Source organism: Chaetodon auriga, chromosome 20 (assembly GCF_051107435.1).
Source record: "Chaetodon auriga isolate fChaAug3 chromosome 20, fChaAug3.hap1, whole genome shotgun sequence".
Taxonomy (NCBI): domain Eukaryota; kingdom Metazoa; phylum Chordata; class Actinopteri; order Chaetodontiformes; family Chaetodontidae; genus Chaetodon; species Chaetodon auriga.
This window is the reverse complement of record NC_135093.1, coordinates 14,962,336-14,989,328: the sequence shown is the minus strand read 5'-3', so window position 1 is coordinate 14,989,328 and position 26,993 is coordinate 14,962,336. Positions and strand designations below refer to the sequence as shown.

At 42.3% G+C, this 26,993-nt stretch overlaps 1 protein-coding gene across 5 annotated transcripts in view; it reads left to right on the top strand.

Annotated features, from left to right (window-relative positions):
* The first annotated feature begins 7,294 nt into the window (after positions 1 to 7,294).
* The window catches only part of myocd (myocardin), an 81,817-nt gene continuing 62,118 nt past the window's right edge, over positions 7,295 to 26,993 (top strand). For all 5 annotated transcript variants that reach the window (XM_076759310.1, XM_076759316.1, XM_076759314.1 and 2 more), the window contains exon 1: positions 7,295 to 7,342. The gene's annotated coding sequence lies outside the window, so the exon portion shown is untranslated. The remainder of the gene's footprint in view (positions 7,343 to 26,993) is intronic.

The window sequence follows — 26,993 nt, the reverse complement described above, 5'->3', positions numbered from 1 at the left end:
CAGCGGACGACAGGATCCTGCTCGGTTTAGGAAATAGATCGGGCGAGCCTGCAGACTTCATATGAAAATATCAATACAGTCAGCTACATTTACTCTCGCATCAATCAGGTTAACTAAGAGCAGACGCTATTTGTCTAAAGACTTCATAAGTTAGTGAATAAATCAAACTATTTTGTTATCAAGATCCAGCCACTGATCATCACAAGACATAACATATAAACATGACGAATGAAGCCCACGCAGCTGGCGAGCTGGGACAGGGAAATGGTTTTTTGATGATGGATCAGTCAACAGTTCATGTGGTTAGTATTCTTTAGAAAATTATTCCAACTACTTGGAATATTTCAGTGATGTAACTACAAAACGAAACCTTGTGAAGTGAGGATATATCCTTGAAATGAGCTGCACTTTGCTTCATCCTGACCTGAAGTGATAATCCTTCAGATGTTCACTAGGATGTGAAACCCCATTTTGGATAGCAATTGCCCTTGAATGTTTCACAGTAAGAAGTGGAGTCTGCCTGAAATTCCATTTGCCTTTTTACAAAAGGCGATCACAGGAAATTATGCATGCACATATGCACATAGAGCCATATCATATCATATCATATCATATCATATCATATCATATAATATCATATCATAGCCATGGCTGCATTTACTAATGCAAACTGAACAAACGCTAGCTACTGCAGACCCCCCTTTTGTATGATGTGGGCTGAACACTGAGTGTTGCCTGATGTTAATGCTCAACAGGTGTTGAAGCACAAACAAACCGCTAATATATCAAGCTAGCACAGGTAATGCAATGTATTTATCATTGAGGCTAGCAGTGCCATTGTTAGCAAAAAACAGACGCACATAACAAGATGTCTTATGTAATATATTGTAATTTAGGTTTGACAGTGGGAGAATTCAAAATGCAGGGCAGGGACAGCTACAGCAAGATGTCACAATGAAAAAATCTTAACTCGTGCTCCACTTACGAGCTTTCTCATCTCATGGTCTTTCTCAGATACATAAATTCTCCATACATCAGTACAAACTGAACTCTGGAACCTGCTTTATTAACCAAGGGACACAAAGGACTTCATAGAATTTCACACATTTCCTGAAAAGAAAAGAAATGCATGCACCAAAATGGGATTCAGTAGTGAAATGTTTACACTGCCTTATATCTTTCAATGGATTTATCTTTTGGATCGACCAATGTTTCCTTCTTTAAAGTGTGTCTGTTTTGCCTTGCAGTGACTTTTGAATTAAACAGATGTTGAGGCTGCTTTAACAGTTACTAAAAGCATATTTGGCATAATGATTAAATGGCTTTAACTTTGTCTTTTTCTTCACATAAGAGTAGATCAATACGATAATATTGGCTTTCCACTATAATGCAATTGTATTTCAAAGTGTTTAAAATTTGCCCTCAGAGGAATGTACCCCACCATCTGGCTGCAGTTAAATGGACCACACTGATGATTATCACGTATGCTGCAAATATACATTGTATGTATACAATGTTTACAGTAGGACGCAGTGTTTAGAGAATGGGTTTTAATTGGATAGTGAGTTAACCTGAGTTGAGACACTGATCTCACTAATCAGATTTAGATTTTCTACGCAAAGACAGTGATAAGCTATTATTTTCTATAACTCTTGTTATTTGTCTCTGACTTGGCAGAACATTGCTTATCGTGCCTGATTAGACCCAGGGTGTCGTAATACAACCTTTCCCGAAGAATGTAATGATCTCACACATCAAGCAGATGTTCTTAATCAATAATTGTTGACATGAAAGCCCATTAGTTTGCTAATTACATTTGCATAAACATTTCACTATTTCATATTTACTATGCTAAATTGGTTTTCATACAGAGTTTACATACAGTGGCCCTCAAGTGCTTGCATATGTTTGGTGTAAATGCTGTTTGACCTGAGTACTAATATACACACATATGTAAACAGCCAATCACATACTGTATGAGCGCGTTCATGGCCACACACACATAAGCAAACAAAATATCAGCAGCATCCTTCACTAAACAGCTTGCATTCCCCACCAATGACTTGTTCAGAGTAAACAAACATTTAATGTGCTTCTCTGGCAAACCAGTAGTGTGGTGGTGCTGTTTATTTGGTGGACACCCCGGCCTGATGCAAACTAACTGTTGAACTTTGTTTAATGGAAGGTATGATTTGGACATGAGAGGATTTTGCTGCTCGTAGCTCAGAGCTTCTAACATGCTGTGGTTTGGCTTGGTGTCATGGGGAGATCCAGATAATTAACTAAGTGATAAGCCTGGCAGAAAAGGGCTTTATGTAATGAATGCACCCTCTGGCGGCCATATTGGAGGTCCTCCGGTTTTGATTCACAATGGAGTACAGTTACTGAAATGATTTCACCAAATTCATCTGATCCATTTTCAGCCATGAAAGCACATGAGACAGTAAGGCTCATGGTGTTGCACTTCCTTACATTGTCAGACTTGTGGCTGGCTAAAAAGTAATCAAATAATTAAAAAATCAAATTTAGAACCACAGATTCGTGTCAGAGGGCTTTCATATTCTTATAGCACAACACAACCTCTATTTTTAGACCTTAAAAAAAAAAGTATTTTTCTAAATTGATGCTAAATTTGGACCCGGAGGCCAGTTTACATGCCACCAGCCTGTGTTGAGGCCTTTTTAACAGCACACATTTTAACATGTCTTCGCAGCCCAGGTGCTGTTTATAACAATAATTAGTGATGGCTGCACTCCTCTCAGGTGTGTTGGCTCCAGGGCCCTGAGTTTGTGCATGCTGTTTCACTGACATGTCTTCCTGGGATACTTAAGTGGAAGAGAGCCAGCATTAATGTTAGGAGTTACACCTGCGCTCTTCCTGCTGTGACAAGTCTGCTGCATGGTTAGCAGTCTCTCTGAAAGGCTAATGCATACAGTGCTGCTGTACTTTTTATTAAAAAAGAGCAAACTTAAATAGTTGGTAATACAACTCCCATGAAACAGCATGTGACAGTATTTGAAGAAGGGATTCTACATCTAAAAAAAAGCATTAAATGCATCTCCAGTGAGCAAGCTTGGAGAGTGGTTCTCATGGCATCTTAGAAAATGTAACAAGCTCATGACGCACACCTTTTTCTCAGAAGTTGGTGGACAAAAAAATGGATGTAGAAGGAGATGCGGTACTGGAATTGTTCACCAGGTTGCCAGAAACCTGACTCCATTATTGCTCTGCATTTGCTGCATGTGTAAGTAGGCAGTTTTGTGCAAGCTGTTTGGACAAGAACTTTGTACTTATGTATAAAAGTGATTTTCTATGTTTGACTCCAAAATATTTGATGTTAATATTGCAGGGACTTCTGCAAACAGCAGTAACTTTAGCCAAAGAGTGCACAGCCTCTGTTTTTCTACAGCCAGAGAACTACAGCAACAGTGAAAATGGTGACCGTCATAACTAGGCCACCATTGATTAAGTTATGGCTGGTTGTCAATGTATGAAACATTTCCAGTCTTCAGCTGTGGTTCCTGTGCATGTTGAGAGAGTTGTGATGTCAGGATAACATGTCGCTCTGGCCTTCCATACCACAAACACAACTTACTCATGTCTTGTATTTGGACAGTATTTGCGCTCAGCCAGTTCTCCAGTTGACCTCTATGATGACAGGACACGTGGCTCCCAGGAGATTTGCGACGCAAGTGGCGTTTCCACCATTTTTCCAATGCTCTACGCACTGAAGTGTGGAATGAGTCTCCCAGAAGTCTGGTTTCACTTGTGTATACTGTTCATTTTTATATGTATAAACCTTCATCGTTAATCATCGAACACATACCTTCAGGGTGTTTGCAACATGTCACGCTGTCGTCTTGTGACTGGTTTGTATTATTTGGTTCGTTTCGGAGAAAGCCAGTGATGCAGGTTTTTGGAAGGTCTGTTTAAAGTATGGGAGGTGAATTTAATCAGTTCAATCTCGTGGGAGGTTGTAAATCTGGAAAAGTATGTAATAGTTTGTTGCTCTTTCATACCTGAGCAGATCTTATGGATACATACTGCACGGTTTATGGAGTTTTAAGTGTGCACTGTTATGTCACATGATGTAAGACATACTGATTTAGTGCCAGCGGCCCATGAAAAATGATTGATTCATCTGTTTGCCATATCACATACCTCCTCCTTTGTCTGTCACCCCGTGAGTCCTCTCACCCTTGGCCGAGGCTTTGGAAGCTGCACTAGCCCTCTGTGTGCTCACCACTCGGATTAATGGCTGTTTTGGCAACATATGAGCTCATGGGTAATTGGCTGAGGTGACGTTTCCTGCTGAATGCTACCTGGATCTTTTGTGGTTGCCTTCATGGTTGGTCACTTCCCCTGCCACTAAGACTGGTAATTGAGCGGCACTTTTGTGACACTGCTCGTGAACCGTGATGAGGAAGTTATATGTTTCCTCAATGTGTCATTGGAGAGAATTACACTGAAGTATTGTTTTTACCCAGAGGCATGGCACTTCTTTTTCATGTGGTCATTTCCCTTTGATGACTAAAAAAATAGTATGGCCAAAGAGACCAACAGCCTGGTTTTTACCTTTATTTTAACTTTTGTCTTTTAATTAGAATGACTTGGATCAACATCTGATTGGTCTTTCTGTCCATTCAGCCTCAGCACCTCTCTGTCTCCACATTGTCATGAACATTTCCAGTCATTGTTGTTATTCCCCACCTGTCCACCAGATGCCCTCAGAGTTTCCAGGCTTTTACCAGTGACCTGACCCTGCTCTACCTCAAACCTGTCCCTCGTTCCCTCATTAAACCTCAATGCATAGACAGCAGCCACTTCTAAGCTCCCACCATCCACCTGTTCCAGAAGTGGCTGCATTTGGGTCCTCTTACCAAATCAATCTGCAACATGTTGTTAGATGCATTTTAAAACCCTGGAAAAAGATTTTTTTTTGAACCAGAAATAAATCAGGCTGCTGTTCATCAGGTGTCCGTCATATCTGTACTGCTATAGTGCAACAAGTTATTTCTTCCATAAAATGAACAAAAGAAACAAAAAAAATATTGAAAACTTGTCCAAGTGGCCTTTGGTTTAACCTAATTTCTGACCCCTAGTGTTGCTTCAACAGAAGAACAGTGTTCCACCACCACCACCCCCCATGCTGTCATAGACACACACACAAACACACATTTTTCCAGTGTTGGAATTAGAGGAGCTGCGTTCAACGTCGTTTTGATACTTACAAGCTGACATTCCTTACACGACTACTTCCATCACTTGTCAAAAGTAAAAAATATAAGTAAAAATATCCTGAATATATATAAATATATATAAATATATCACTGAAGTCTTTGCAAAGGGCCATGGCAAAGACCAAGTTTAGAGATAATACATTCATGAGGGCTATAATCACCACACTGAAAGAAAGAGGAATGAGTGAATTACTGTATCCATGAAACACACATCAGCGTATGCAGATGAGAGACAGAACCCTACCAGAAACCCCCTGGGCAAAAGTACCAGAATAAGATTGCTCCGTTGTAATGGGAGACTTGTAATGTTTAGGTACACGATGTGCCTGTAATAACAATCTAAGTGGGAAGAGGTCTTGGGTTCTCCTGCTTTGAATCCTCTCAGTGAAACTTTTCCTTAAGCAGCCTGCATACATAGATCAAAATAACAGGGCTGAAAAAGACCAAAGTAAAACTCTCAAGAATGGGCACTGGTGTGGATGAATGGACATGGACGGGGCTGTGAATTCTTCCACTGGGTTATGGCCTTGTTGTTTGTATCCCGAAACAGATGTTACACTGAATCCATCACTGGAGGTGAAAAGGATGTGTGCGATTCCAAAAAAACAAACCAGTCCGTGTCATGATTCTTTCTGGGGAGTGATTCTAATAAAGCTGAAGAATCATTTCCTTCTCACCTCTAAGGTTAGAAGAGATGCTCTCGGTACTTCTGCTTGTACAGTCTGAGGAGATAATGCAAATGAGAGGTTAGTGCTGTTGCTGTTGGCTGTTTCTCCTAGCAAAATATTTGATGCTGTCATTAGAGTAGATGAGAGAAATGGCATGACTTCATGTCAGTGTCATTTCCTTGGAAACGTTTTGTAGTCCTCTTATCACATGGGAAAGAATTATGTTTACAGGATCTATTAAACCACGCAGGCTAGCCTTGTTTCTTCAGTGACTCAGCCACTTGATGAAGTGCTATACATCAAGAAACACAGGTTGTTCTTGTGCCATTCAATCAGGGTGATTTGATACGAAAGCAGAATACGGCTGATGAAAAACACCAGATCTTAATTCATCTCAGTCATCCCAGCTTATTGAAAGATTTATATCTACTGACCTCTTGTTCCTTCTTCCAAGATACATAAAAGAACATGCATGCTGAGAGTGTGTTTGAGTGCCTTCAGTCTCTGTGTTTGTGTATTTGCTTGTGCAAGGCCTCAAGCAATTAAGTTCACGCCTCTGCAAACAAGCTGGGCTGGAGCTAGTGGGACCCTCCTTTGTTTCCTCTCTCTAATTGTCTGATATCACTGCGCTCCAGCTTCAAACGTTAGGCCCACACCGTGTGTAATAAGTTCAGGCTTTTGGCTCCGAAGTGCAGAAATCAAGTTTTCTTCAATTAACTGGAATGCGGCCATTTCCCCGTTGTACCCTCTCCCAGATCCCACTGGGATTGGCAGAGCTGTTGGCGCTCTGTGGGATCCACATTAACTGTGTGAACATTCTTGTCATGCTATTCTGGTGTATTTATTGGCTGCTTGATTACATGCGTGTTTACTTGGCAGTTTGTTGCCCCGCCAGGGAGAGAGGAGAACGCGTCCAAGCATCATGATCCGCGGGGATAGTTGGAGCTTTCAGGGGTTGTGCTTCGCCGCTTTGATGCGCTGTCAGTCACAGGCAGAAACTAAACAGACGGAGGCTGTTTTCAAATCCCACTCCGCCACTTCTGACGGAGAGCAGTGACGCCGGCGATGAAAGACGAGGTTGAAGATGAAGTTGTTTGCTGCCGACGGCGGTCAAACACAATTTTTGCACGTGACTGTGAAATAGTGGCCACATTATTAGGTACCTCGGTCCTCCCTATTTACATACGTGAAGGCAGTCCAGCGCGGCACCATCACCAAATATGACCTCAATGCGAAAACATATCTGAACATTACAGGCATCATAAAAGTAGACATTATGGCAGAACTATTGTGTTGGATTGCATCAGACTGTACAGGTGTGACTAATCATGTGGATTGAATGTTTAGCACCATCATTAAATCTCTCTCTCTAACAGGTGGAGGACACCGGGGTGTAGCTTGAAACGGGAATGCCGAGCGACTGCCAGTGAACAGGTAGGATTTCTGTCAGCCACACGTTTGTTTAATGACTGTTTATGTTATATTGTAGATGTGAGTTACTAAAAAGAGCTTGGAACCGACTGGGCCCACAACAGTGTTATTTTATGCATATGTATTATTATGTACAGTGGCACTGAGAGCTCAATGCACTGCAGCTTAAGAAAACAAATTTGACATCGCATGCATGTCTTTAAAAAATGCAAAGTGAGAAAGCATGGCCAAAAACAGAGAATGCAACCGAATACAGAAACGCTCCAAGGAGCACAGACGACAACAGCAACCGTTTCCTGGAGGACTGAAAAGCAGCGAACACGACTGGGACACACTTGCTGTTGCCATGGTTTGTGAAGTATCTGAAGCCAGCTAAGTCGTGTTGGAAAATGAACACGTTTCGAAAGTTTTTCTCGTTGGACAACAAGTGTGTCCCGGCCAGGGGCGGATCTAGTGTTTTACTGAATCAGGAGCCATAAAGGGACCACATTTTACACAGAGGGGCCAAGTATATGTCCAACATCCATGCTGATTTCCTTATTCAGTGAGGTGTACATTTCACCAGTCAGTCCTCGTTTGCCAGTGGCTCTATAACTTTGAGCGAAGACACACATCATTGAATCTGTTTTGCAAACTGAGCCCTGTTCAAGCACACTGTGTGCTTCAAAAAAGCAGAGGAAATAAAAAGTCTGAACAATTTTCAGATTTTTTTGTTGCAGTTCCCCCGTACCAGCTCACTAAAAACGAGCCTAAAACGCCGATCCAAGGCATGCCCGGAGCGCACTGAAATCTGCTCTGGAAATACTTGGAGGACATTGTATGGTTTTGGTCTCTTTTGAAAGCTAGCACTCTGAACTTTTATCCCCAGCAGGCAGAATCACTGTTTGAACACACTGCAGGAGACGAGCTTTTGTTTTGCCTGAATATTTATTTGTAAGTAGATAGCTGGAAAACACAGAGGAACCACAGCATGGAGCCTTACCATGGTCCAAGTTCAATAAAAACAGAAAACAATACCATAGACACTGTATATTTTTATATTTTCTGTAGTGGTATCTGGACATCCTTAAAAAAAAGGGGATCTATATTCATATTTAAAGTATATTTTGGCTATTCATCTTTATATTGAGGCCATTTACTGTATTTATCACTTCAAATTGTTTGAAATATTGCTGTTTGTGTCTGGAGCTGTTTCATTGGCTACTCGCCAGCATCAGTCATCTGCAAACTACTGTTCAACTGAGACTGGCCTCTCTGGTTGCTAGGCTTCATATGGCAGATTTGATTGGTCAAGGGAGGTGTCATTTGGAACATGAGGCTCCACAGAGTAAGTGGAGACAAGATGGCACCTGTCTGTAAAGGTTTCAGGAAGTTGTAACAAAAGCAAATTGGCTACTAATTTGACAGAAGAAAATGTCTCTCTGTGGATTATTATCACTGTTTGGATTCAATATCTTTACTGCAGTGGATCGTGCGGACCTTTGTTGATGTTACCAGACCATTTTTGTTGGAGTGTTATCAATCTGTGGATCACTGACAGATGTAATCGGTGAGCTGCCCCAATGTTACGTCCGTATTTCATCCCATGCCGCCTCCATCACATTGGAATTACCATTACTTCTGTTGTGTTGCCTGGAATGCAGCATATTTGCCCCTGTGGCCCTCCCCCTGAATCTGCCCATGGCTCCTTCCATGTCCAGCCATTAGTGGTGGCCACAATATACCATCCTTCAATGCTTTGTGTTGGCCAGACAAATATCTACAATATCTACTTTAATGGAAGTTTACACTGTAGCATAAAAGCCAGATTTCTACGGTTTGCCTCTGAACTGGTGAGAATACAATGACTTTCTGTCCTGCCTTGTGCTGCTACTGTGGTGTTTTGACATCTTACAAGCTTTTAAAATCAAAATGAATGTTTGTATTCCTCCAACTGGACTTCCTGGATCATATATTATAATCTCACCCGACACCAAACAGCCCCTCGGTCTGAACATCTGCCAATTCTTTGATTCAGGGCAACTTTACATCATTTTTATATGCGATTCAAGGTGAAGGCTAGCCTCATTTATAACATCATGTTACTTACTCACTCAGACACATAGCCTTCCTACACAAACCTCATTTACACAACAGCAGGCTGTATCTATGGAAAACTCGGGTTTAAACGGGGGAGTGCCGAGTTCACTCAGTGAAGACAGACATACTTTAACTTAGAGTATGTCTACTTTGAATGAATGAGAATCAAATCAGACAGGCATAATCCTGGGCTGAGTTACTAACTCAGTGCATCACCCGGCCGCTTTAAATGAAATTTATTTGCACACGATGTTGTGAAGTACCCTGGCAGAGCCATCCGACAACTTTTGCTCTGCTCGTTATGGTCTGGCAGGGGCAAGAATTCGTTTGAGACAGATGTGATTTCACGTTGGCTGTGCGGCAGATGATCGTCAGTTCTCTTTCCTCAGACGTCGGCATAAAACGCTGAAATTGTTGTGGAAATGTCTTGTTTAGCACCAAAATTAGTTTCTGAGTAAACACACCGTGAGTTGCAGAATTGTTACGTGCGCAACACCTCGTTTTAAGAGGTGCTCGGAGGATCAAGTCATCCAGTGTGTATCACGTGGAGCTGAATTGGATTTTCAAACGGATGTTTTCCAGACTTCAATTTCACTGTAAAACTGAACTGGTCAGATGGAGTTTTGGCCCGCGAGACTGCTCTATTTTGCTCTTTTTTTTTAGACTTAAACCTCCCTTACTTACTTAAATAACCTTATTACCCAGAAGATTATCTTGCCTTCCCATAGCGAACACTGCACTGTAGGTACCAGAGCTGTTAGTTTTAGCATTTGGTCCCATGTGAAAGAACAACCAAGAAAAAAAAAAAAAAGCCCTGACATTCATATAACGTCTCAGAATGATGATTTTATGGCTAGTCTGCAGAGATTTAAACATTACAGGCCCTCATGAAAATGGACTTTGTACATTTTTCCACCCCATAAAAGTTCCCTCCCAAAATACCATAATGCATATCAATCTGCAGGAGCTGTTTTAGTTTGACTCTCGGTAGCGGTTTTGCAGGCCTACTGTGCGCATTACCTGCTCGATGGCGTGCCTTTTGTCTGGATGAGAAGAGAGTTCATGGTTGTGACATTTATTACAGCCTGTCACAGGGAAGCTCACAGGGCCTTTTTAGTGTCAAACCTCGGCAGCGTGGAGCTTATTTCCAAACGGCCTCATGTGTCAGGAGACCTGCAACATCAAACTAGTGTCACTCAAGCATCCCTCTGGTTTCTGTATGTGTATTTTATGTTCGATTTTTTTTTTTTTTCAATTCATTTTCCTGGAAAGATAAGCAGTACGTATGAGGCCCCCTCCCCCGTCACGCATGCACACCCTGTATGACCAGCCAATCTTACCTCATCTCACGACGCCTTGATGTTGTCAGTTTAGGGGTTTAGAGTTTAGAGAGGACATCATGCCCACACCGCTTCATGACCTCAGGACACTTAATACCTTTTACTGACAGCAGACTCTTCTTTTACAGCTTCCTCAGGGTCAAAGGTGAGCACAGAGGTCCAACTGTTCTTCCTAAAGCTATACACCAAGCCATACAGCGAGGCTGTGAGGGATTCTTTCAAATAGCACGTTTCTTTCGTGAGATCACAGCATCTCTGAACCTTAGAGAGGATTTTCATCTGGCGACATCCCTGCTTTCTTTAATTCCTCTGCGTTGCTTGAACTATGATGAAGAGGAGGACTTTGCTGTCAGCGATGCCCGCGTGCACAGCGTCGTAAGTCAGTGTGGTCTGAGGGAATGATGGGGGAGTGGGTCTGGGGGATCAGAGAAATGACTCTGGGATCTTTTCTGGATAAAATCTATCTATATCGCTCCATATATGGAAGGCTGAACCGCTTCTTTCACTTACAGATTAAATTGTGTCCGTACATTAGGAACATTCTTTTTGTCCATCTCACTCATTAGCACTCAAAAGAGAGCTATTGCTATTTTTAGCCTTAATATGGGAAAGCACACCCTTTACATTGCTGGAGAGGTAGAAACTCTTCTTTTGGCTTTCACTGAGCTGTATGATTTTGGATCAGAGGAGTATAATGTACATTCTTATAAACAACAGTGATTGATGCCCCATGGGGATATAAATTAAATAATAAAGATTGACTTCTCCATATTTAGGGACTAAGGCAGAATTCATTCCAAAATGTAGCTCTGGACATTTTTCTCAGATGAAGGTTTTTCCCTTTTTTTTTTTACATTGTGTAAAATAAGTATGAGAACGACCCTCAGTGGCAGTGCCATCTCCAGTGAATCGCAGGTTTAAGCCTGACTTTGTGACCCGTGAATTATGTCAAAAACAAGACAAGATACCAAGTCATAAACAAGCAAAGTAATGAAGTTCAGATGGTAGGATGGAAGCCTGCTTCGTGGTACCGCCTCTGGGCTGTGGGAGAAAGCAGAGACAGGAGGCTGAGTGCAGAACAAAGTGTTTCGGTTTGATGCCCGTAAATTCCCCGCTGAAAGAAAAAGTCATGCAGAAGTTCAGCGTAGTCGGAGTGAGGCTGCGCGAGGAGATAAAGCGCCGTCCTGGCAGGTGATCCTCAAGCAGCTCTGGATTACACTCAGCATGCCATCAAAGCGTTGGTGTTGTGTTTTCGCTCTGGATTTTTGGTGGCAGAGATAAAATAAATGTGACTCCAGGCAGTGTAGCGTAGTTTCTTTCACACTCCAGTTTGAATATTTACCTCACTGTCATGCATTGATGTCGCAGCTGTTTTTTGGGGATAGTCTTTTCCTGCTTTTACCTTTGGACACAGCGGGAAATAGCTGAAGAGGGACATCAGCTGTGTGTGACTGTGCTTTACAGCTGCATGGCAGTGCTGAAGTGTTGATTAGGATTCCTTTCTCACTCTGGACAGACTGTACCACACTTTAAAAAAAAAAAAAAAAAAGACTAAGAGCTGCTTTTTATGGCCTCTCAGGTGCACCTATCCATGGCCACCCACATTTTAGTGAAAATTGCTCTCACTTGGCTCAATAATAGAGTATTGTAACACTTTAGACACCAAATAAACTGTTTGTCAGCATCACACTAAAAGGCCGACCTTGTTCTCCATGTTATCTGCCTGCCAAAGCTCTTTCAGCTGTATCGTCTAGGAACACGCTCTGGGAATCCCTCCAACTTGCGATTACTTAAAGTCAAGATACTTGATTACTTTAAGCTAAGATATCTGAGAGCAGAACAGGATCTGACCCCATGACCCCTCAGATCAGTTGCCCCACCTCTAACCTCTGGTCTTGACCTGCACCCTAAAGTTCCCCCGCAACGGCTCAGGCAAGATTAAAGGGGATTCCCTCCATCAGAGACCTTCTGTTTCTATTTTCGTTCTATTTTGACGATAATATCTGTTCATTCTTCAACTCGTCCCTTCAAAGTGAGAGGCTCTCTAGTCCAGATAATGTAGCCGAGAGGAGGGCCGTGTCGTAAAATGGACTATTTGGCACAAAATCTGTCAATTCCTCGAAAAGTTTTATTCTCCTTTGGTGTCTCAGGAATGATCTCGGAGCATCAGTGGGTGAAAGGCTGCCCACCCACAGAGACCTTTCTTGTGGGGAGAAGCCAGGAGCGTTGTCTCCTCTCTGGATCTCTGAGCTGTCCCCATGTAAACAGCCTCCCTGCAGCAGGAGTAGGCAGATGCCGCAAACTGTATTACTCCAGCTGACAAAGCCATTCACTTCTGAAGAATGCAAATTTAGATTGTGAACGCTCCCTTTGCTTTATCACACTGGACAAACAGTGCTGAGTTATTGGGAGGATTATGAATAACTTTTTTCTGCAGTGGAAAAAGAGAGATGTGGCCAAGAAGGAGTCATCAGAGGTCCCTAAAATAGAGTGCAGTCTGAGAATGAAGCAGAGAAAGGTGAACGGCGCTGCTTGGTGTGCTTCAGTTAAGCCGATTCTGCTTCATCGCCCCCCAAAAAACCTGATTCATTTCAGTGGAATCCTCACTTTTCTTTGGTGGATATAGCCTGTTTGGGTTTTCAGAGATGCTTCAGCTTTGTAAGTTGTGAAGCATTATTGTTTTCTTTTAATAAATGGTCTTTTGTGTGGTGTTTAATGTAAATGTTTTTGTTGAAGCGTGCTGCGTGCGCGCGTGTTTACTTTGGCGATAATGGCTAGCATGCCCTTTTTTGTTTACAGGTCTTATTGGCTCTTCACTCCCGCACTTTTAATGCGATTTGCTTATTCCTCTTCTCACTCATCGCGTCTGAGGCAAGTCAACAAGGCATCACCACACGCACGAGCACGTGTTGAACCTGCGTGCGAGCACTGGCACGCATGCAAACGCGCAGACAAATATACACAGAGAAGTAGCCTCCGTTCTCTTGTCTATTTATTATATGCTAAAGATAAATGAGCATTTGCATTAGCGATGTAAATAGAGATACTCGGGGATGACGGTTTCATTTATTCTGCTCAAATCTCCACAGACAGTTTCGCATGGTTCCCATGACAGGGTCGCAACAGTGCTGTGGGCGGCTCCTGCCAACCCCTTTATTTTATTTTTGACCAGAGACTCATGGGAAAGCTATTTCGAGACCTTTTCCTGTCGGCCTCAGAAAACAGTGGCAGTGGTTGGTTAACAGGTGCAATGTGACCAGAAGGATTAAAACAGCTTTGGTTTTACCCAACAGTTTGATATATGCTTTCTTTTGTTTGGCTTCTGTTTGAGCATGCAGCAGAGGCAATGGGGCTTGTATGGTTTTCTCTATGGATGCATTCATCACATATAGTTTTATAGTATGTCATGAAGAACATTTTAAATCAGCTGCACAATGTGATTTGCAGTTCCACCCTCTAATAAGGAACTCTTTAATGAGAAGAATAATAAGAAAAACTTGCTTTGTCTTCTGTTGGATTCATCGGTGAGGCTGCTTCAATAGCCTGTTTGACCATTTACCTTCCAATACCAGACCAAAGTCAGGCACATTATCACTGCAGACTGGATGGATTATTAAAAATGAAAGAACCCATGAACATTTATTCATGGATTACTGGCAATTATAAATTCATTTGTTATAATAATTGTTCCTGAAGAATACAGCATATGCAGTAAACTGTCAAGTGAGGGGAGATCAGTGAAGGGTGTACATACCTGCATACAAAAAAAAAAGAGTTTTCTCCTTCAATCTTAACTTGTGATCCTTTAAAATCATACAATGCCCTCCTGTCACCACAGCAGTGTTTTAGTATGAACAGTACATAACTGTCCAAATGAAATGCTAATCACTATTGTTACCTACTCAAAGCTTGAACCTCTCATTTTGATATATATCAATATATCAGATCAATCAGACAATTCGCTCAGTTTCAGTCATGAAACTAAAAGATTAAAAAAAACAAACTGCATAAACACATGCATGCATACTCATACAGAGACCCACATACTGTATATTGTATGCATATTTATGTACCCTGCACACACACACGGACTGTACTTGCAAGTACACATTCCATCATACTCCTGCATACAGTACACTGTTACGTAATATTGTGTGCAGACACAGCTCAAACACACGAGACACACAGTCTTCAGCCGCATCCATACAAATACTGACTACTACTGTGTGTAATTAAGGAAATGCATAACAATTTGTTATGAAATTATTAAACAGCAAGTAAGGCTGAGCAGAAAAAGAATTCACACCCTTTACTTAAATAAAAGTATGAAGACACTAACACAACTGTCAAAATAGTCCATTATAAGTAAAAGTCCTGCATTTAAAATGTTACTTAGGTAAAAGTATTTATGTACAATTAGCAAAATGTATTTAAAGTGAAAGTACATATATCCCTTGGGACTAATATGTTATTATGTATTATGTCATTCATTAATGAATTATTGTTACTCGTGCATTAATGTAAAAATAAAGCAGAGCTCAGAGTTCATCTGCTTATTATCTTGTCCATTTGATTGATTGTGCAGTTTCAAAAACACCAGAAAGTGGTGAGAAATGCTGTCACAGTTAGCCTGAGCCCAAAGTGACACCTTCCTAGCGCTTGTTTTGTCCAATATTAAACACATTATTAGAAGGAAAAGTAGCAAAACCTTACATTTGGGAAGTAGGAACCATGAAATGTTTGGATTTTTAGCAGTAACTAGTGAAATGCTGCGGAGTAGAAGTATAGAAGATAATTAAGTAAAGTACAGATACCTCAAATGAGGCATACACAGTGGAGTGTGTGTGTGTGTGTGTGTGTGTGTGTGTGTGTGTGAGGGTGGGCCTGACAGTGAGAGACGGAATGAGTGAGAAATTGAAAGGACAGAGAGAGAGAGCTGTCTTTGGGAGCAGGACGACCCATGTGACTCGGCCTGCCCCTCTTTGTGTTTCCCACACAGTCTGACATGACCGGAGCTATATCCACACCATCACATTCACATTCACAAGGGCCTCTGTCTGCAAACTTCCCCCTGCTTTTGATTCATAGCTCAGTGAAGGGCACGATGTTTGCTTATGGTACTGCCAGCTGCACATGGCATCACCAGCACATTTTTTCTACAAGGCTGCTCAGAATGCACTGGTCACTCCCACCCCTCCCACCCTCCCCCGCCCAACTCAAACTCGCAGGGCATCGAAGAACTGACTGTCCCGATATTTGTAATTTTCCCAGGATGATGGAGATGCATCATTTTTCACGGGACCTTCTATATTTTAGGGTCATCATCATGCTTTCCGTTGCACATGTTCGTGTTTCATGCGCTTAGAGTACAGTCTCTGCTCCACATGTGCTGTCTGCAGCCGTGAGGGACTGTGGGAATTATCAGATAACATGGTCTTATATTGTGGATGCTGTTGCCATGGGAACAGGTGTACTTGGCATGTTCAGTTTGCATACAGCGCTGCCCCATGCTACACAAAAATAGTAATTAAATTAAATCAAGTCTGTTTTTTATGATCTGAGTGAACTCAATTTCACAGTACGTGACAACCACTGGGGAGCGCGCTCAGGGTGCCATTTGCTCTATGAAACATGGATGTAGTAGATTTCTTAAGAGCCACTGTGAAGCGCAGTGACAGTGGCTCTGGTCGCCGCCATCTTGGCAGTGCCAAACTCCCGGCTAATTCAAAAATGGGTAAAGAGGTTGGCCAAATGGCGTGTGATTGCTTTAATCTTGCAGCCAGCTGTCACTCAAAAGGCCAAGCACATAATTATGCACAACTTTACCCAAGTTGTATAAAGTTCATTCCCTGTCCAGTTATCATGAACAGGGAAATTAGTTTAAGAGCAAAACTGTTTATTTCTGCTGTACAGTTGAGTGTTTAACATAGGGGCCCATGAATATGAATTCACTTTTGGAGCCAGCCTCAAGTGGCCATTGATGGAACTGCAGTTTGACACGTTCACGTTGGCTTCATTTTTCAGCCCTGGAGGTTGCGTTTGGCATTAACATACTTCCTTGTTCAGTTTTTTTTTTTTTTTTTTTTAAGAATTATGATATCTACTCCCACACCAAGCCATGAATTAACATATTTACATGTACTGTTTATATATAAATACCTCTGTCTGCTAAAGCAGCAGAGAGGAGCTACTTTCATTTATGTGTTTCATCGGCAGAATTGTTCAACAACATCAACTCACCCTTACCATTACAACCAGCTGCAGCAATTTATAGCATCCACATGATTTCGTCATACACACACACGCGCGCTCACACAACAAAGACACACACATCTTGGCAGTAAGATCTCAGTATCATCAACAAAAGAAAAGAAAGGTAATCAATAATGGTTTACTCTACATCAGTCAGGAAAACTGACTAAAATAAATAATTTTACAATGAACAATAAAAGGAAAAGAACAACACAGGTAAATAAAGTAACACATGTGGAACAGCAAAAGCAGAAACTGGCAACCAATCTAAAAAAAGTTAATAATGGTGAATTATAGTCTTTCTCAACTATTTTTTTTAGGCAGATGCTAGTGGCACCCAGTTGTCCACAGCCAACAAACCATAATTGTCTCATAAACCTGTTGTTTTGGTGCCTGAATCTAACCAAACTGTGACTGAAAACTGATAATAATAAGTCATCTAAGTCAAACAAAACCTTTTAGTTGGCTTTCAGTTTCACGCAGCACTCAAGCCTCGGTCTCCTGGGTAAAAGCCCCATGTCTGTCCCATTCATCCACCACAACTTCCTCCTTTTGTGGACTTTGTCATTCTTTATAAGACAACACTTGATGATGAGTGTAAAGCTGCCATGTGACTGTTCTCACCTGGGTGCAAATAGATTTAAACTTCAGTGTATTGATTCCTCTGTACCTGCCCTCAAGCATATGTAAAGTGAGCACCTGTACATCTTTTTCATACAGGTATGCATCGTTCATCCATCTGGCCTCAGTTCAGTGTTCAGTGTATTTAGTCAAGATTGAAAAAACAAGAGTTGTTCATTTACTTTGATATTTCAAAAAACTTGCTTCAGCTTATCCATCAGGTCCATAGAAACTGTCACTTTATTGTTGTTTATTTGTGCTGTTGCCCAGTATGGCCATTATGCACTTCTGTAACTATGTGAGCTATGGCTCTGATGTCAAACTGTTGTCTTCCATTGACCTCTCTTTGAGACAAAGTCAGTGCCCTTGAGCAGTACTCGCATGGTGCGGGGTGCATGGCGTTGCCGCAGTCATGCCAAGCCGACGTGGCATTTTGGCAGAATCTCCTCCCTCAGGTCCTCCACTCCCCGAGGACCTCTCGAGAACATGGACCCAGCTTGTTTCCCATCTTCTGGGCCACAAACAGAACCAAACAAAATATGTTGCAGATGGCTTCCAAAAGGCCCATCACTTCACGTCACTCCTACGACAACTACCACTACTACAGCTGTGCGTCCATCAGGCAGGCCTGCGGTCACTGTCCCAGAATTTACAGGGGCTTTCCCCGCAGTCTGGATGGCTATTTCCATTCTACTGTTCTCCACCCCTACACCAGCGACCCCTGGGAGCCCCTCATTTTGGCATCCGCCCAGAAGCGTTTTGTTTAGCTTTTTTTTTTTTCTTTTTCCCAATCATTACAGGCCGTCACTTAATCTTAAGCGAGATAATTGGATGAGACCGAGACTTCTAGAGCCAAGTAAACAGACAGTGTGAAAGTTCACGGAGAGCCGCTGGACATCATATTGGATTTAGAGGGCTGATATTCACAGAAGTGATTTGTGGGTCCCCAGCCTCTCTGCCCCATGACACAATCACTGTCTGTTGAGACAGAAAGCATGGGATTTCCCATACATTCATCTGGCTGTGTTAGCAGCAGATCTGATAAGGGAATAGTAATGTCCCTTATCAACCATAGAGTGTCTCAATACTTTTTCCTCCTTTGCAGATTTGTATGAACTGGCTCAGTGAAGCCTGTAATCTATGATATATGATTGCTCTCAAGTAATTATATTAGAAGAATCATAGGATAGGCTCTTGACTGGATGTGTCAGGAGTTTTCTGTCTTTGTTGCTGTTTTGGCTCTTGGCTTCAGCTAAATTTTGAGTTCTGAAGGCACCAGAACCTCGAAATCATGACATATATCAAAATTAAAATCACTCCGGGGAACATTATTGCCATTCCACAATTTGTAGCACAAATCATGGTATTACGTCAGTTTTGATTCAGTGAATCAGTGCCTGACCACAGGCCAGACCACAACCGCTGCTTCCAGTCGACCCCTCTGAGACGCACACATACTGTACACACCCCCATACGCAGAGGGCAGGAAAAGAAGTGTCACAGCGAGGGGGGGGGGGGGGGAGTGAAGAAAAGGCAGAAATAATAAGTGAGAGCGAAAGTCCAAGGCAGTGACCACGAGACAGAGCCAGGGGGTCAGATTTGGACAGAGACGAAGAAGGTTCGGGAGGAGAGCCAGCAGAGCTAAGTGGAGGTATTTTGAGTATAGGAACACAGTGTGATTCCCCCCCGCCCCCGTCTCTCGTCTCCTAGGGGGGCTGGGGATGGGAGAGGGATATGGGATACTGTGTTCCCAGCCCAGGATCCAGGGCAGGAAACCTCCCCTGCATTTCTTGGCGGTCCTGGCTGCTCAGACCGTCTGCTGCTGGCCCACCTCAAACCTCGCCCCTGCAGAGATCACAGCATGCCTCGTCTTTGTCATGGGGGCTGATCTGGCGTCGTGTTGCTGCTTGAGAAATGAGAGAAGGGGGAGAACAAGCGAGGGTCATTATGTGCGAGTTGGATGAGGAGTTTCGGTGGGCCTGCCTCCTTAGTTACTGTTGCCATGCCTGTGAAGCTTTCTGTGCTCGCCTGGCACATACACACAATCACAGGTGTGTTAGATTGGCCACTCAAAGTTTTGGAATGACGGGTCTTTGATTTCAGACAGAAGTAATCAAAGATTTGCTTCTTACTTTTAGTCGATAACTTTCGACATTTTGTTTGAGGTGGACTTATTAAACCTGATCATGTCATCAACGTTGTTCATGTTCACTCTTACACAGAAAGCTACCTCAGTTAGCTGCCTCCGACCTACAGATACGACTGGTGATTTCTCTACATTCTTCATTATGTCAACAGGTCGAGACCAAACCAGCAACAATGGGACTCTATAATACAACATAAATAGACATATCAAACTTTGGAGGCAAAGGCAACTCTTGTTAACCTGATAAATTTAATAAGAAAAATTTAGAAAATTGCCAGCCTTACCTTTCATCTCTATAACAGCTGAAGCTGGACTGAACCGTCACAGATGTTTAAAGGTCAAACCTTGAACTTGTTTGACTCTAAATGGTAAGTGAACTCCTCGAGCTGTTATCTGCGAAAGCATCTCTCACCTCTCAAACACACAAATTTAAATCAAAACGAGATTCTTCTCAATTCAGTTTAAGAACGGACGAATTGATTTGACAGCAATCGTTTCACTTTACATCCTGAAAATTATGTTAAATTCATGACTGTAGTACAAAAATGCCCAATTAGCAAAGAAATCTCATTGAAACTTATGGGACCTGCAGCATCCCAAAAAAACGAACAAATAAATCTTCAGCCAAAACACACACACACACACACCAGAGGAAAAAAAAATCTTTTGCTAACTGACATCAGTCTGGACTCAGATTACATGCCGTCAGACTCCATTTGGTGTAACTTCTCTAGTTGTGACATTATTTGTTGTTGGTACCATGGATATGGAAAAGGCTTTACAAAAAGTTACATTTGAGAAACTAAACAGCACCATCGATAAATTCTACCTTCAAACAACAGTCCACAAACTGCAGGTAACACACAGGACACGTCTAAAAATGTTCTATATTTTTCTTATTGTCAACCAATTTCATGTGTGGACCCAAACCAACAATGAACTACTCTAAAAACAAGTATTGTATGTGTATCCAAAGCCTGATAATATGTTATTCTTCTTCTTCTACACTGTAAACTGTTGTTGTCCAGAAACTATTAAAAACAAGCCAGTGAGCTGCTCCTCTGCACTGCGTGACATGTTCCTTCATCGCGAAGAGTTTGGTCACGCTAGTTTGTTTAGAATCAGCTCCAAAAAGAACAAACAGCGATCACATTTTGGTTGTCTGGGGACTAATTCTGTGGAGAGCGGAGGCCAAGACACTGACATGGTACTCCCTGATGAGGTTTGAAGGTCATCATTGAGGTAAACAATTAATGCCTTCAGTATGTAGACTCCTTTTGTTTCAGTGGCATCCTTCTGCAGCAAAGGACCAGAGAGACGTGTAAGAGATGCGTCACTGCTACATGCTTCTTCATCCCTTGACTGCCAACTTTAATGCAATGCTTTAATGGCTAATAGATGTCAACTTGGGTCTTCGTTGTGAAAATGGATTGCACATGTTGACTGCTCATCTAGCTTCAAAACATTGCCTCTGTCCCACTGTCACTCCGACTCTGAGGGATGTTTGGAATGCAGAGTGGCCAAAGCATGTCAGAGGTTGTGCTTAACGGGGCCTCGGGATGTAATATGTGGTTTGCCACCCCCACTTTCACTTGTAGTGGTCTTCTCAGGCCAAGATACAGATAAATCACATCAGAGACTGGGAGGGGTGGGAGAGGGCTGAGAAGGAGAACGGGGATTTTAGGAATGGCCTGGCGTTGTCCTGATGCAACGTGTGTGTTGCACAACATATAAAAGGATCTGCATTAATGTGAATCAGTGAGAAAAATGTATACAGCATCTAATCAGAGCTGTTACTAGCTACAATGTGTGCAGCAAATGAGTGCTCCAAACTAAAAGTCAAAGCACGTCGTTTCTCACTGGGTCCACGTAGGTACTGGCAGGACAGGCCTTCCAAAACTATTACTAATCCCTGCTACAAGACTGACCCACAGGACTGTTTCCACCATGTTCTGACTTGGCTCAGTTTTGGCACGTCTTCTTAGAGTTAGTGAAAGATTGCGGTTTGGGTTCAAGACAACAATTTCATTAAGGGTACTTCTGTCGTCATTGTTGAAAGAATAACTACTAAGGTTGGGGAATGGTTCGGGGAGAAATGTTGACTGCTTGTAGGCAACAGGAAACAAACTGCGGTCTCCCATGTCAAAATCTAATGTTTTGTTGACACATCCCTCCAGCCTGACCCCTCTGTGCAAGGTTTTTAGGATGCATGATGCAATTTTATGTGACCCCTTGAAGTCCATGTCAGGAAACTTGTGTCTAATTCATATTTAAACAGAGGCTAAGAGGGATGTACTATCAAAGAAAAGGTCAGGGACGATAGGTGGTGATGAGAAAGATCCAGCTGGTGGGAGCTTCTTAAGTTTTGAAGGAGGGCACACAACACAAGTTCTTGGAGAAGAAGTCCATCTGCAAAAGGTTGAGAATCCTTGAGGGTAAACGAGGGATTAAAGCGGACAGCTCTGAGCAGGGCTGCGGAGCGTGTGCGCCATAATTGAATTTCACGCTCGCTGCCTTCTTCTGAAGTCGTGTAGCAAAGCGATCATTTGAAAAGAAAGCTATTAGTCAAGCCCTCTGCTAAGCTCAGAGCTGTGCCATAGGAAATCTGGGATTACCCCGGCAGCAGGCTTCGGTGTACTCCGTCAAAACACAAGTGTCACAATGAGCCGCAGGAATGAAGGGACATGGGCTGTAAAACGGTGATAAACACACATCGCTTACTCTCTGGATGTTCCATTTTTCTTATCTTTCATCCCCTTTGCTTTCTTTGGACTTTTGTTTCTACCTTGCCTGCTGCATCGACATACAGAATCAGAGAGCCGGACTCACTGCTGTTGGCCACAGTAGCTAGAATGCCCATTAGCTCATAATGAGCATCATTTTAGCAAACACTTAAATGAATTAATCATTGGTCAGTTTATTAATTTCATCCATTTTATGTGGCATATCAGGGTCCAGGTCACATGAATTTCATTTATCATATCATTTGGAATTGTTGTTGTGCACTGCCAGGATGTTATGTAAAAATGTGATTTAATAATAATCCTGACTGATATCATCTCTAATGTTACTAGTTGTCCATCATAAATTCATACATTCGTGACAGTTTCACAGGTATTAAACGTTCAGTATGTAAAAATTTGCTTCAGAGTCCTGAGCTGTAGCCAGCTGTAGCAGATCTGATAGACTTAAGAAATACAGTCAAAGCAGATAAAGAAGCACAAGTGACTGACCGCAGTTCGAGCTGACAGTAGGAATTAATATTGACTGTACGATCACTCCAGAGTCAACAGCAGTGAGGCTCAACAATCACAAGAATAATCATTAACTTGCTGTTTGCAGGAATGTGATAATTTTGTTTATCAGGGTTTGTTTCTGTTATTCTTTTCTAAAAAAAATATTTTTATTGCTTTTTCAAAACCCCAAAAGGTTGATTGACAGGTACGGGAGCCGCAAAGAAAGACCAGAACGGAGCAATTATCCAGCTATTTGCAGATGTTGAGAATCTTTCATCAGGCACATCTTTACTTTTCCTTCTCCTGATTTCCAAACACACAAATAGCTGCAGCATGCTCCCACTAAATACTGACTGACATGTGCACTGCATCAAGCCCCACAGCAAAAAAAAAAAACGAAAAAAAAAAAACGAGAGCTCTCATGAAGTGGAGCAATGCTGTTTATTTGGTTATTCAGAATTGGAGAAAATAAACACAGTAATGGCACATTAATCAAAGACAGAGCTGTTGCTTTTCACTTCCATTGTCCCAGAACCTGCAGCAGCACAGATTACATTGTTATGTGACAGCTTTGGACAGAGTCACATGTTAATATATGTTAGTAGAATAGTTGGCATGTTTTGATCGGCTGTGAAACTCCGGTCCAGTCGGGGGAGGACGGACATCTGAACTTGGATATATCTTGTAGATTATTTCCCATAGGAGATTAAAAAATCCCCCCAAAAACAAGCAGATGAGATAAATTAAAAGTATTTAACTTTTTTTTTTATTAAATTAATTTTCTGTCACAGCTTTGAATTTTTACATTCTTCAGGCTTGGTTCCAGTTGCTTTTTCGAGTCCTGATCTGTGAAACTGCATCTCCTCGATATGGAAGCTGAGAACGGCCAAATTTTCTTTGTGCTTTATCTTGAGATCAAAAGTTAATTATTTGGTTATCAAGATAATTAACCCAAACAAACACAAACATAAGGTTGTTGTCCATTTAGTGGTTCTAATGATTATCAGAGATCATGTCAGATGAAGGGTTATTGATCAACGCGTCAGACTGTACTTCAGTGGAGGTCTCAGTCCTCGTCATTTCAGGAGAAGACGAGCCCGGCTGCACCTTCACAGGCGAGTGCACGTCAATAGCGATCATTTATAATTACCTGATCCATTATTATCCCGTGATGTCGAGAAAAGTGTAGACTTTGATAACAGAGGTTGGGACGTCTCCATCGTGCGACATTTGTCCACTTCCTTCCTTTTGATGAGACGCACCTGAACTTACTCTGGTTCTGAAAATCACTTTTCGATGATATAAGGCCTGACTTGAAGCTGACAAACTTCAAACTTAATTCCATTAGGTTATTGATAATAGAGGGTCTGACTCAATATAAAAGTCTGGTATAAAGGGATAAATAAATTTGTTATTTCTTCTCAGATTCTTCTCAGGGCTCGTTCACTTTTGCTGCAGCCTCACATGAGTTTAGCACTAACAAACGAAAATTCCTTATTGAGGCCAAATAATCCAGTTTAACATTTTTACAGTGTACAACAACAAGTCCTCTCATCCACTTTGTAGTACGTTGTAGTACTTAGAAGTCCCGGCAAAGCCAAGAAACTATTTCATTTGAGCCAAACGTATTCAAAAAGCGGTTTACATTAAAGTCAACAAACGGTTTGCCGGCCTTTGGACGACGATCTGAAGGCGTTTTAGAAGTGCTGCTGAGATGCAGGCCAGGCCAGACAGGGAACACGTTCAGCACTTTGCGCAGCCCCGAGACACAGATAGATCAGCACCGTACACATCCAAGCTTTTTCTTTGGAGAAAAGAGCTTTCCTGTGAAAAATAAGGTGACAGAAGGCCTTCTGTCTGCTTGTGCGCGGCGCTGCAGAGACGGATGAGCGTGTCTTCAAACACTCTGTCTCTGCTCTCACACCTTGCAGTGAAAAAATATCTCCTTTGATTTGGAAGTGTTGTAGACTGATTTTTATTGTCTGTGTGTTTAACTTTGTGAATTCATGAGAGCACATCAAGACCAGTAAAAAATTTTTCCTCCTCTCGTTGGCTTGTCTCGGAGAAATCTCAACACTGGAATATTATACACAACATTCTTCTGTGTAGAGCTATGTGCACGCTGGTCTTCAGATTGGGACAGCACAGCCAGATAATGAAGCTGCACAGCCGCATCCTCGGCTCACACTGAAATATTTTACACCTTTACATTAAAAACCTGGCCTCATAGTATTTGTCGTATTCATTTATGTCCCTGAAATCAGCTAAGTTTAGCAAACTTTGAGGATTCTAGACGTCAAGGACAGCTTCAAGTGCTGTGGCTATGAAAATGTCTGCACCGTCTTTGACAGGCCCCCTACAGCAGAATAAGAGCCGGCAGGTCAGACTCGTTTGCTAATTAGCAGCCAATTAAAAAGCTGAGGTTTCAACGTGACACCCCAGTGTTTGTTTCCTGCTGCTGAGTGTGCAGCACTGATATGACCCCGCACCAGTATCCATGGTTATGCTGTGGATCGCTGCTCACTGGCCCTGTAAACACAGAGGGCCTTCACATGACACACACACACAGAAGAGAAGTGCTTAGTGTGGCTTAATATGCCCAGTGGCTTCAAATGGGCTAAATCCAACAGGAAAGCTTAGATTTAACTTATTCCAATAAGACCACAGCGTTATACGATCTTTCCAGGCAATATTAATTTGTCTATTTTCTTGTGTTTTTCTTTTGTCATATTGGTAAGTAACACTGATTACAACATAATCAGATTATAATATAATCAGCAAAATAATAACCTCGATTCAACCCTTTATTTTTCAAACGTCTGCACAGAAGTTTAGAAGAGCACCAGTCGTAAAAGACATGAGAGTGACAAATAGCATAGAGATTAAAAGCTGATTCTCGGCATCGTCTCCAGGTTTCGACCAGGGGAACCACTGGAGGCAAACTGAGCAGGCCACCAAACACGCAGAGGATTTCTTCAGGGACGTAGTTCACATTAAGACGATTATTGACACTCCACAGGAGCGAGTGTTGAAACAAGTGTCTGCGTGTGAATCAGTGAGGACCTGCAGAGAATCAGCTGTGCTCGACCAAACCGAATGTCACTTACTGGCCTCGAGTTTGGTGGTGGTGTGCCGAGTCAGCAGCAGCAGGACTGGAGAGGCGAAACTCCAGTGATTACCTGTGTGGATTGTCCCTCTACCAGCTACCTGATATTACGAACCAATCCCAGTTCATCAGATTTACCTGAACCACCATATAGTAACATATGTTTGGTTAGATCAGAGGTGGATTCGGGGGCGACTCCCCTTTTGAGTGAAATGAGTTCTTTTGGTTGGATTATGTGATTAAAAAGAAGTTGAGTTGTGTTCGAGGGAGGGTACCTTCTTGTGGCAGATGTTATTTGTGGAGCTTGGGACAGGACAGGAGCTCTTTGTTTGCAGTGAAATGTTATATGTAAGGAGTTATGTCTTGTCTTCCTGGTGTCTTGTAAATCCCTGCGGGGCTGGACGCCTGACAGAAATACAGCTAACGCGCTAACTGAGACAAATCATTTGGAAAGCTCATGTGATCTGTTTTCACGTAGATCTCAATCCAAATAAATTGTTGCGTTCTGATTCTCGAAGCGATGCCGTAATCTCAGACACATTCCTCTTTTGTGAACGACTGTAATTTCAGGCACCATAAAACACGATGTTAAAGTTCTTTCTCACATCCTAAATATCATCGCCACATCTCACCATAACTCTGCACACCCAGATAACAGCTCACCCTTGATGTCACCACTTCATCTGATCGCTCCGGTCTCGTCGTTTCCTCCCTCCCGTTGTTCTCCTCTCCCCTCAGTTTCTCCCCCGTCTTCCTCTCCTTCCATCCCGGGCCAAACTCTTACCACCTCGGGGGCTAAGGGGCTTATTTGGGCGCTGCTTCCCAAGAGGGCCCATCCAAGGTGCATCAGATTCTGCTGGCGCTGGCTTTGCTT